The following is a 9,802-nucleotide window of genomic DNA, read 5'->3' on the forward strand; positions in this document are numbered from 1 at the left end:
ATTCCGCAATGAACCAAGTCACTCCAAGCATCTGAGGAAGGCTGCTTGGCTACAGAAGCACTTTAACGAGACCACTATTAAAAAAAGAGAGGAAAGGGAAAAAGTAATTATTTTTTTTTGTACATTCGTGACAAAATTTCCAGTAACTTCATTGAGGCCAGGATATGCCCTTCTATTTTTTCCTTCATTTCTCATATGCTCATTCCTACTTGCTCTGTGTTCATTAAGGCTGTCCTTAGCTGCTGTGTTAAAATTGATGTCAATAGCTGTATAATTTCTGCGTAAAGGAACACTCCTACCAGAAAAACCTTTCAGCCTACAGTGCTGCTTTCCCTTAGGGGTGCATTGGCTCCAAAATGATCTTAGGGTTGCATTCGGATCAAGAGCCTTATTTCCTTCTGGGCAGCCTGTTCCAGTGCCTCACTGCCCTCACATTCTCACCTGGCTTTCTCTTTGTTGGGATGCATTGCTCCTGAGCTTAGAGAAGGTGATCCTTGAATATTATCCAGCTTTCTTGGGCTCCTCTTCTATCCAGGGCTTTATCCCATGGTACGCTACCAAGCAGAACCCTAAAGAGGCCAAAGTCTCTTGTAATCTGGGGTAGTGAGTTTGCTGTGTGCTTTCCTCACTGCCCTAAGGATCTTGAACTCCACCATTTCATGGTAACCGTTTGTTGATTAGCCAGATTTGACTGGCCCTTTCAAATCCCTTCCCTTTGATCTGCAGGATTGATGTTTGCCTGTAAACAACACATTCAGACCTGGCAAGTGCATCATGCCAAATTATTCTCCCCTGGAGCAGGGTCAATTTGATATTCAGATTGGCTTTTCATTTATCCTGGGTCTGCAAAGTGATTTTGCTTTCTTTCAGCTTCAATTTACCTAAACTATTGGTATCTGATTTCTGATGTTGCAGAATTGAACTGTCTAGACTGCTATCCAGGGTGTTTTTGCTCATGTCCACGGAGTCTGTTTTTCCTGTTGTGCAACTGCAGTTGCTGTTTGGAAAGATCATAGTGTGCATTAGGTAGATGATGAAATAAAGCCTAATGAATTCTCATGGAGAGAGAATCATTAAAGCTTGTGATTTGAAAATCATAAATGGCCCATTTCCTTCAAAATAAGATAATAATGAATAGATGATACATTTCAAAGTGTACTCTAAGTAAAACTGATAATGGTTTCCTTGGAGCTGGAAATTATGTGCCAGGAAAAGGATGCATCTGCCCCAAAAGCAGTGGAGATTAGGAGAGAATCAGAGACAACTGAGGTATCCATTTGGGCTTGTCTTCCCCAACCCTTGCTCAACAGCATTAACACAGTGAAGAGTAAACATAAAAACCCATAAAAATGGAAGATAACTTATTAAACGTGATGCAGAGGAAATCTATGGCAGGAGAAGGCACTGCTCCATTCCTTCAGTGTGTTCATCTACTGAAGGTAAAATCCTCTAGCAAACCCCAGATGCTGAAGCTACACACCATTCACTTATTCACATTCTCCTTTTTACAAACAAGCTGACATGATTTTAGGGTTCAAAACTCATTTTCCTTCATATTGCCCTAAAAGAACCAAACTTGCAGACTGAACATACACAGGTGAGGTTGTCATGAAGTAGATGATAATCAATGACACAGCAATGATCGTAATCTAAGCCTGGAAAATGTCTCCCACCCAGAGGAGACTGGTACCTGAGAAACATCCGACTTGGCTGAGCTGCCATGCTCCATCTCTGGTAACCATTAACATTTAAGGTCAGAGGAAGAGCCCTTAAGTTTACATGGGTACAGTCCGTGCTGCATAGAAACATAGAATGGTTTGGGTTGGAAAGGACCTTAAAGATCATGTCCTAGTTCCATTTATCCTTCCTACAGGGCAAATATATCAGCCAGAAGAAGAGGCAAAACTTAAATTGACACCATGGGGACATCAAGACTGGTCTCATAATATGTCATGTATAGGAGCAAAAATCAAAGTGTCCTCTTTGTATAAATGATCCAAGAAAAACACTGCAGCCTTGCAAAGAACAACTGATGGCACAGAGGAGCTCTTGCAAAAGGCTATCTATATTCCTGACTCTACCTATGGTCTGCAGTTTGATTTGCTCAGTCCCATCTTTGGTTTAACTGTCCATTTAGTCTGAATTGCATGCAATACTTAAGGAAGCATAGGTGGGACTGACACGAATACAAATGAATTCCTTAGGTCTGCAGTTATGACAATGATACTGGGAAATGAATTCCCAGGGGTTTTAAAAGAGGCGTAAAAAAGAAATCACTGCTTCCTTTTGTCTGAGTTCCTGATAATTTTCAGCTTCTAAAGACATTACCTAAGTTAACTTTCTGCACTAAACTTTTTTACGAGAGAAATAAAGTTATTTTCCTTACAAATAAAAAAGCATACTCCCCACCATAGCAGCCCTGCTATCGTATTTAAGGCACCTCCCAGGGTAGAGCTATTCCAGATTAGAGAGCACTTTCATTTGAACCAGAGGTTGGATTGCACTTTTCATTTCTGTACGCCACAGAAAGGCTGGGATCCTCTGGAAGCAGTGCTGTGCCGTTAAGTGGATTGACTGCATTCAGCAATGCAGCAATTTCCAGTGACCCCAGAAACTGCAGCCTTGAAAACACTGACCAGTGCCTGGTCTCATTTATCACAAAGCGTGCGAGCTGCTGACTCCCACTTGCCCCTCGGTCCTCCTGAGGAAAGGGCCATGACAAAGAGGGAGGGAAAGGTGGAGCTCGCTGCAGGGGCTGACTCCTTGGGGCAATAACTGTGTTCCTCCTGTAGAGCAATTGCTGTGGGATTTTGAAGACCGAAATGTGCTGTGCTTTATTCTGACAACGAGAAGTGTTTTCTTGCTTTGTTCCCAGCAATTCCCCCCAGCTGGGCCTCCGCATCCTGTATTTTCCTCTCATGCCTCACTTTCCCTTCCCTGTCAGCTTTGGGGCTGGGGAGGAATGATGATGACTTTTCAAGCCCTTGTGCCACCTTCATCACAAAGGTCAAGGCAAGTCAGTGATCTTGCGTAAAGCTTTAGCTCCTTTGAGAAGATGCTCTTTAAAACCAGCATCCCTGGTTCACCCCAACCCACCGCTCGGGTCCCACAGAGCTGCAGGCTCTGGTGGAGAGCAGGGAGCAACCCCCTCATTCACTGGCATATTCGAAGTCTTGCTGCCAAGCCCACACAGAGCCTCCTCCCACACCTCTGAGATACCCTGGGTGCTTTTGTCAGCAAAGCAGAATAGTAGCATGAATAACACCGACAGTGTCAAGGACAGCAAAGAACAATCAGCCCTGCTCTAAATGCTACCAGAATATTTATAACCTGAGTGTTTTGCCCAGGGAGCTGCAGCCTAATTTAGGCTCCTGCTTCCTGCTTACTTTCCTCTCCCCAAACACATGGTAGTTTTCTATCTTTACTCTCCAGAGTCTTTTATTTGCAATGTCCTGAACTTGTATTTCTCCTTCCCGTAGCTCCAAATGCTCTTCCTACTGCATGAAGCAGCCAAGCTGGTCACCTCTGCTGGCAACACTCACAGCTTCACAGAATCAAGCCTATTACAACGAATAAATCATTCCATTCCCAGCTATCTGTGCACACACTTGAACAAGGTCAGTAAAAATGGTTGCACACGACGGGCTACCCAGCCCTAGCTATATCTTCCTATCTTGGTTTAAGAGTGGCTCCTTTCAGATTTACTCCTTCACAGTTATTTTCAGTAGACCAGAAGTCAGCTCTGCTCAGCAGAAGTGATTGAGCTGGTCCCTTCATCCTCCCTGAGCTCAACCAGTGCAGTCCTGTGCACTGGCACAGGTATCGAATATAAAGGGATTTAAGGAAATTAACTGTCAGTACTGAGGCTGTAGTTAAGGATGTTCAGTAAATTCACAACCAGATTTGAAGCGATGTGGAAGTCCTGGCAGGAGCAGGCACAGGCATGCAGGAGCATCACAGCTCCTACCACGCTTGCTTAACTTGCCCAAGTTACCACAAGGGTAACCTGTGACTACCCTTGAGGGAGGGAAGGAGCACAAGGCTGATCACTCACCCCTGCCTATGGCACCTTGCTCACGCTGCAAGAAGGATACCCCCAGAATGGCCCACATCCCTCTCATACAGCCTCTGACTACACGGCCTCTCTGCATTTTGAGACTCACAGCCTCTTCAGAGCGTCTTTTCATCCCCTGCCTTTGCTACAGTCTCAAGAAATACAATGTCTGCCTGACCCCAAAAGATGAGATTGCTGGGTTCCCCTCAGCTTTCACTCTGGGAAGAGCACAGCTCATTTCCTATGCACTGAAGTAAATGTCTTCCTTGCCTTCAACCAGTGATGCACGTCATACAAAGGAACAGTGGACTTCACCACTGCAAGCATGTAAATGCTATTAGAATTAATGGGAAACATCAATTTCAAAGACACTCTTTTAGACAGATTTTGTGCATTAAATAGAGGTAGGTGAAATGTTGCAGGACAGCAATTTATGCATGGGAAAAAAATGGAGAGCTGATGATTGGCTGAAACCACTGACCATCACTGGCACTGGAATGGGAAAATGATCAAAGCGTTTTCATTTTGTCTTTCAAATTATAACCCAGGTCTAAGTAAAAGGTACTGAAAAGTCCTCAGCACGGCCACCAAGAAGCAGACCTAAAGAGAAAGGATTTTTACTCGTGCTAGCTAACAAATAACTCAATTACTCACCCAGCACTAATGTGAGGGCAGAGAACTGGAGCATTCCCTGCCATTGGCACAGGGGAGATTTGGGTGGGTGATTCCATTAGCACCGTGGAAGTCCCTTCGCATCAATCTCTGTGGCATTAATGAGGAAATGAGGCAGCAATAATAGAAGTTTGGGAACAGTTCCTTGGCTCCACTTCTGGATCTCAAGCAAGGACATCTCAGGTTTCCCATCTCTGCCAGGGCACAGCTTGTGCATTGCTAAATCTTCACATTGGGCTCCAAAGCCGTGTTTTAGAGGTCTCACAGTGGCCCTGGAAGCAGGGAAACATAAACCACAGCAAGTAACAATAAACACTAGTGCTTTTTCCTTAGCATTCACAAATTTGGATGCCTTTAAAAGCTGTGCATTAAATGACATGGTAAAGGAAGAGAAAGAGTTAAGCATTCAGGAGTGAGCAGATTTGCTCCTGCAGCAAAGGCACAAAGCACTTGACTCTGTAACATCCTCACCAAGTAATTGTGTGAAGGCTCTCGGTGTCGCAGCTATTGTTTCATCTCCTTATCGGCACTGCACACTGCCTCGGGCTCTGAAGCTCTTCCCTGAGAGGGCTCCCCCCGGGATATTCACACACACGCAGAGCCCCATTAAGATGAAAGCGCTCCTGGCCTCTGCCCATCTTCCTGCACTGTGTCTGCAGACTCGCACGATGTGCAGCAAAGGAACAGGTTTTGCTTTTAAGTTAGGAAAGTAGCACTGCTGCTGGAAAAAAGAGAAAGGGAAAAAAACCCTGGCTGCTATTCCAGTGGTGGCTCTTCCCAGGAAAGCCTGGTCTCTAGGCCAGCTAGACCTAGAGATAGGACCTGTCAAATAAATCACTTTATGTGTCCCAGCAGTTCCTGCTGCTACATAATCACACCAAACGGGTTTATAAATGAAAACTCAAGTTATTCCAAATATTGGTTTTATTTGGAAATAAAAAAATAATCTCTCTCCACCACCTAAAAGGAGGAAAACAGCAACTGCACTGGGGACAAGCACCCACCTTTCTGAAATCACTGTGTGGCAAGCCCACAGGGATCACTGCTCATGGGGAGATGGGAGCTCACCAGACTGGAAAGGAAAGCACCTTCTCAGCCAGGGCTATTGGAGACAACCACAGAACCCTGCACTTCTGACTGTCACAGTTTCGAATGAACTTCTGATTGAGCCTTTAATTTAATCAAGGGTTCATCAACCCCTCAGTAGCACATCACTACTAGGAGATGTATTGGCCACCTGGATCACAGATTAATACATCTACATTATCAACACACCAGCACTTTGCTGCTAGGCTGTTAACTTTAAAACTCTGATGCTCTTCTCAGTGTGAGATGCAAGGGCAGTCAACAAAGGAAAACCTCTCCCCTCTGACCAAATCAAAACCCCTTTCCTGCCAGTTAGGTATCAGCCCACATCCCAACCTGGCAGGCACAGCTTCTCCACATTGTACTAAGATCACTGAACTAAGCCAAGCAAAAAGTTGATATGATGCCTCCTTTTCTACTCAACTGACTTTGGAGGGTGAAGACACAGCATATATGACTATTTTTGTCCTCCCAATGCTACTATTTTGTGGAAAGAAAAGCTTTTCAAGGGTCCCAGAAGATGCAACTGAAGCGTTCACGGTCCATTTTTCCCCTTTCCCAGCCAGGCCTTTACACTCAAGCATTAACAAAGTCCTCATGCAGCAATTACATGCCCTTTGCTTCACACAGGTAACATGCAATTACACACACCGTGGCTATATCTGTCTTGGTCCCAGCTTGGTTAAAGACTTGGCTAAATCTGATTTGGGCAGTGCTGTGCCTCTCAGTAGATATCTAGAGCTCAGCTAAAGCAGAAGCAGTTGCAGCAACTTACACCACCTGAAAGCCTGCTCTCACAACGTATGCATTCCACCCTGGCTTTACAAACCATTTTGCAACTGTGTTGGCAGCTCAGGGATTTAATTGCAAGTCTCATGATATTGGGTGGTGGTTTTAATGAAAACTCCAGTTCCTGGGGAGCGCAGGAGTCTCAGCTTTCATTTAAAACCAATTAAGTCTCCTAATTGCAGCAGCAACCCGAGAACACCCAGCAAGAAGGTCCTAAAGGATGAAATCTGAAGGTAAATAAAAAGACCCTGTTCCTTCCCTGTACAGTTTTTATTTAAGAGAATGCTCCCAGGGTTTTCAAACAGATGACACAGGAGGCCCGACTCCTATGTACAAAGCTTCAATTCAGAAATACTAACATAGTACAATGGGCCGGCAGAAAGAGAAGATAACAATTGCTTTAAGCATTAGCAATGACTTATTTTTATACTAATAATAAGATAAAAGCACTTTCACCATAGCTTGGAAGAGGCAAACACATACATTGATAGCAGCCATTAGAAACAGGGTGACACAAGGCAGTTTAACAGCCAGGCAGAATTACCAGTTGCATCCCTTTAATGTTTATTTATCACCAGGGTGTGAATTCAGCAGGGCTCAGGGATTACAGGGCAGCTCTGGAGTGTACCTGGAATAGAAGAAAAACACAGCTGAAGTTTTAAACAAAACTAGAGCATTGTGAGTTATGTCCAGGTTAGCCCTGAAAATGTGTCACAGCCTTTCCCAAATCTTGGAGCCTAGGAGCTGGAAAGGAATAAAGCCTGCAATATTTACAGGGTGGTGGGAAAGGCTATGTCTGTTTTCACAAATCCAGCTGGCTTGCAGAGGAAGGGAATAAGGATAGCCAGAGTATTCTAACTTATATTCTGACTGTAAATGATGATTCTTTCTTCTCACTGTTCTCTGGTTATTAAGTTTAAGTTGAAAAAAGCAGCTTTCCTTATGTTTACACACCCACACAGTTAATTGGAAGTAAAAAGTATGTCTGTTTATGGCCAGAAGTGCTACCCCTGTTTGGGAGAAACAGGTTATTGTGCAAAATTCATGTAATTGGTTTCCATAGCCCAAAGCAAATCAGCAACAATTTCTTATAGTGGAGGAGCAGATTTATACTGAAGTGTCCCTTGAAATTTCTCATTCAAAGGCTGAGGGTTCTAATGACTGCCTTCAAATTGCTATCAGTAAATGTCTACGCAAAAATGAAATTCAGTGTGCAATTTGGCAAACAGCTGTACGTTCACAGCCTTCAGCGACTAATCTAATCTGGGCTCTAATTTCTCTTTGTGTAGATTCCTAACGTGCACAGGCTTGAGCTTAATAAGGCCATTAGCACAAGTACATTTACTCAGGCCCATAAGCACTCGCAGAATGAGATCCTGCTTATAGTCAGCTGGCACTGGGCCAGCCCCATCCCTGACCAGTGTTGTATAGGAGAAAGGGCTACTTGCATTTTTGCCCCTTCCCAACAGGTTTCTTATTGACCCTCATTGTAAAGACACACAGTGTTGAAACCAAACCATCTCAGGGCAGCCCTATCAGAGGCACAAACCTCAGGTCCTGGATAAGCCCGGACCATGCCTGGATGGCTGCATCAAGGCAAAACAAAGACCTGCTCCCAAAGCCTGGGGAGGGTCTCCTTTTCCCAGAGCAACTAGTATTTATACTGATCCCTTCCCAATGGGATAGCAGTGCAGGAGTGAATTGCCTGCTATTTCATTTCCCCATCACCTGTGGGTGAGCCTTCTGAATTCCAAGTGAGGGACTGCCTCTGATTAAACTGAATCTAATGCGTGTGTTTATGAGACATTTTGACTGACAAACCATTCTCCCTGTCAGACCCAGATACAACAATGATGATAACTCAAATGTTTGGAGTCACATGGCTTTGGAAAGCTTTCCTGCCATTACACTCCATGAATGTCAACAGGTCTAGCTAAGTGCAAGCAAAGACTAATGGCAGCACTTTCCTCATCTCCTTTTCCCACCAGAGAAGTCTGTGGAACATTGGCTGGCAGGTCTACCCCAGAGAAGGGTGAACAAAGGTGCTGTATATTATTATGATGATTTGCACTATAATGAGTTTATCTTTGCTTCTCCCACTAAAAACAGGTTGCAAAAGATACCACTAAGAGTTAAACACTTCACTAGTTTCTTCCTGAAATAAGAAATCTCCCTGAAATATTGAGGTGCATAAAAAGCTATAATATCTTTCCAGAGTAAGTAATAATATTACCATTAAAAGAATATTCAGAACAACACCATCAACCCCCCCCAAAAACCTATTTTAGAAACACAACTCATTAAAGTAAATAAGTGAATACAAATCTTAACTTAAAGTCTGGTTTTCAACCTGTCGTTTCAGGAGAGGAGCCCCAAAATTCCTCTTTGTACCCCTGTGGGAAAGCCCAGGAGCTTGTCACTACTGCCTCCTTTAGCCTGCACCATCCAGAGGTCTGTACAGCTTTGATTTACACAAGCTAGAACCGGCTGGTTTTGCTGTGTGAACCCTTTTGTCCATCTTCAAATAGAGACAGAGTGGCACCTGTGCTTAGCACAAAGCAACAAAACAGGTAAGGACTGCTCAGATACTGTATGTCAAACTATCACCCAGCTTTCCCATTTCTACAAGTGTGGCCATACTGCCTCCGTTCCTGGCTCCCCCTCTGGTTATTATTTCCTTCCCAGGAGGATATCAGGGGGAAAACATGAAGAAAACAGAAAAGGAGAAGGAGCAAAGGCACAGCACAGATCACACGTGTGGTTAGGGCTCCTGAGCTGCTCTGCACAGAGGAGGAAGGAAGGGGGAGATAGGGAAAGAAAACCTGGGAAACAGCATGAGGCAGAATAACTGAATGGAAAAAAAACATAGCAGCTGGATTTGCTGGGTGAGAAAGCAATGAGGGAGCAGACTGAAAAATAGCCCCAAACAGCAGGTCCTGGAGGAATTTACTGGAAACTTGAGCAAACTAAATATCAATGAGAAAACAGTGTCGGCAAAGCAACAGGGTGAACAGGCAGAGCTACAGTGAGAGAACACAGATTATTCCCTATATTAAAAAATCACACCATTTTTGCTGAAGGAAAATAACAAAGACTGTTGAAAAGCAATTTCAGTTGAGCGCAATACTCACTGAAACCACTGGAAGCTTTTGCATTGTCTTAAATAGCCAATATACCAGATCCTCAGCCCTTAAGCAACTA

Source organism: Pezoporus flaviventris, unplaced genomic scaffold (genome assembly GCF_033815535.1).
Source record: "Pezoporus flaviventris isolate CSIRO_AGI_PZ_B2104156 unplaced genomic scaffold, CSIRO_AGI_Pfla_v1 ptg000031l, whole genome shotgun sequence".
NCBI lineage: Eukaryota > Metazoa > Chordata > Aves > Psittaciformes > Psittacidae > Pezoporus > Pezoporus flaviventris.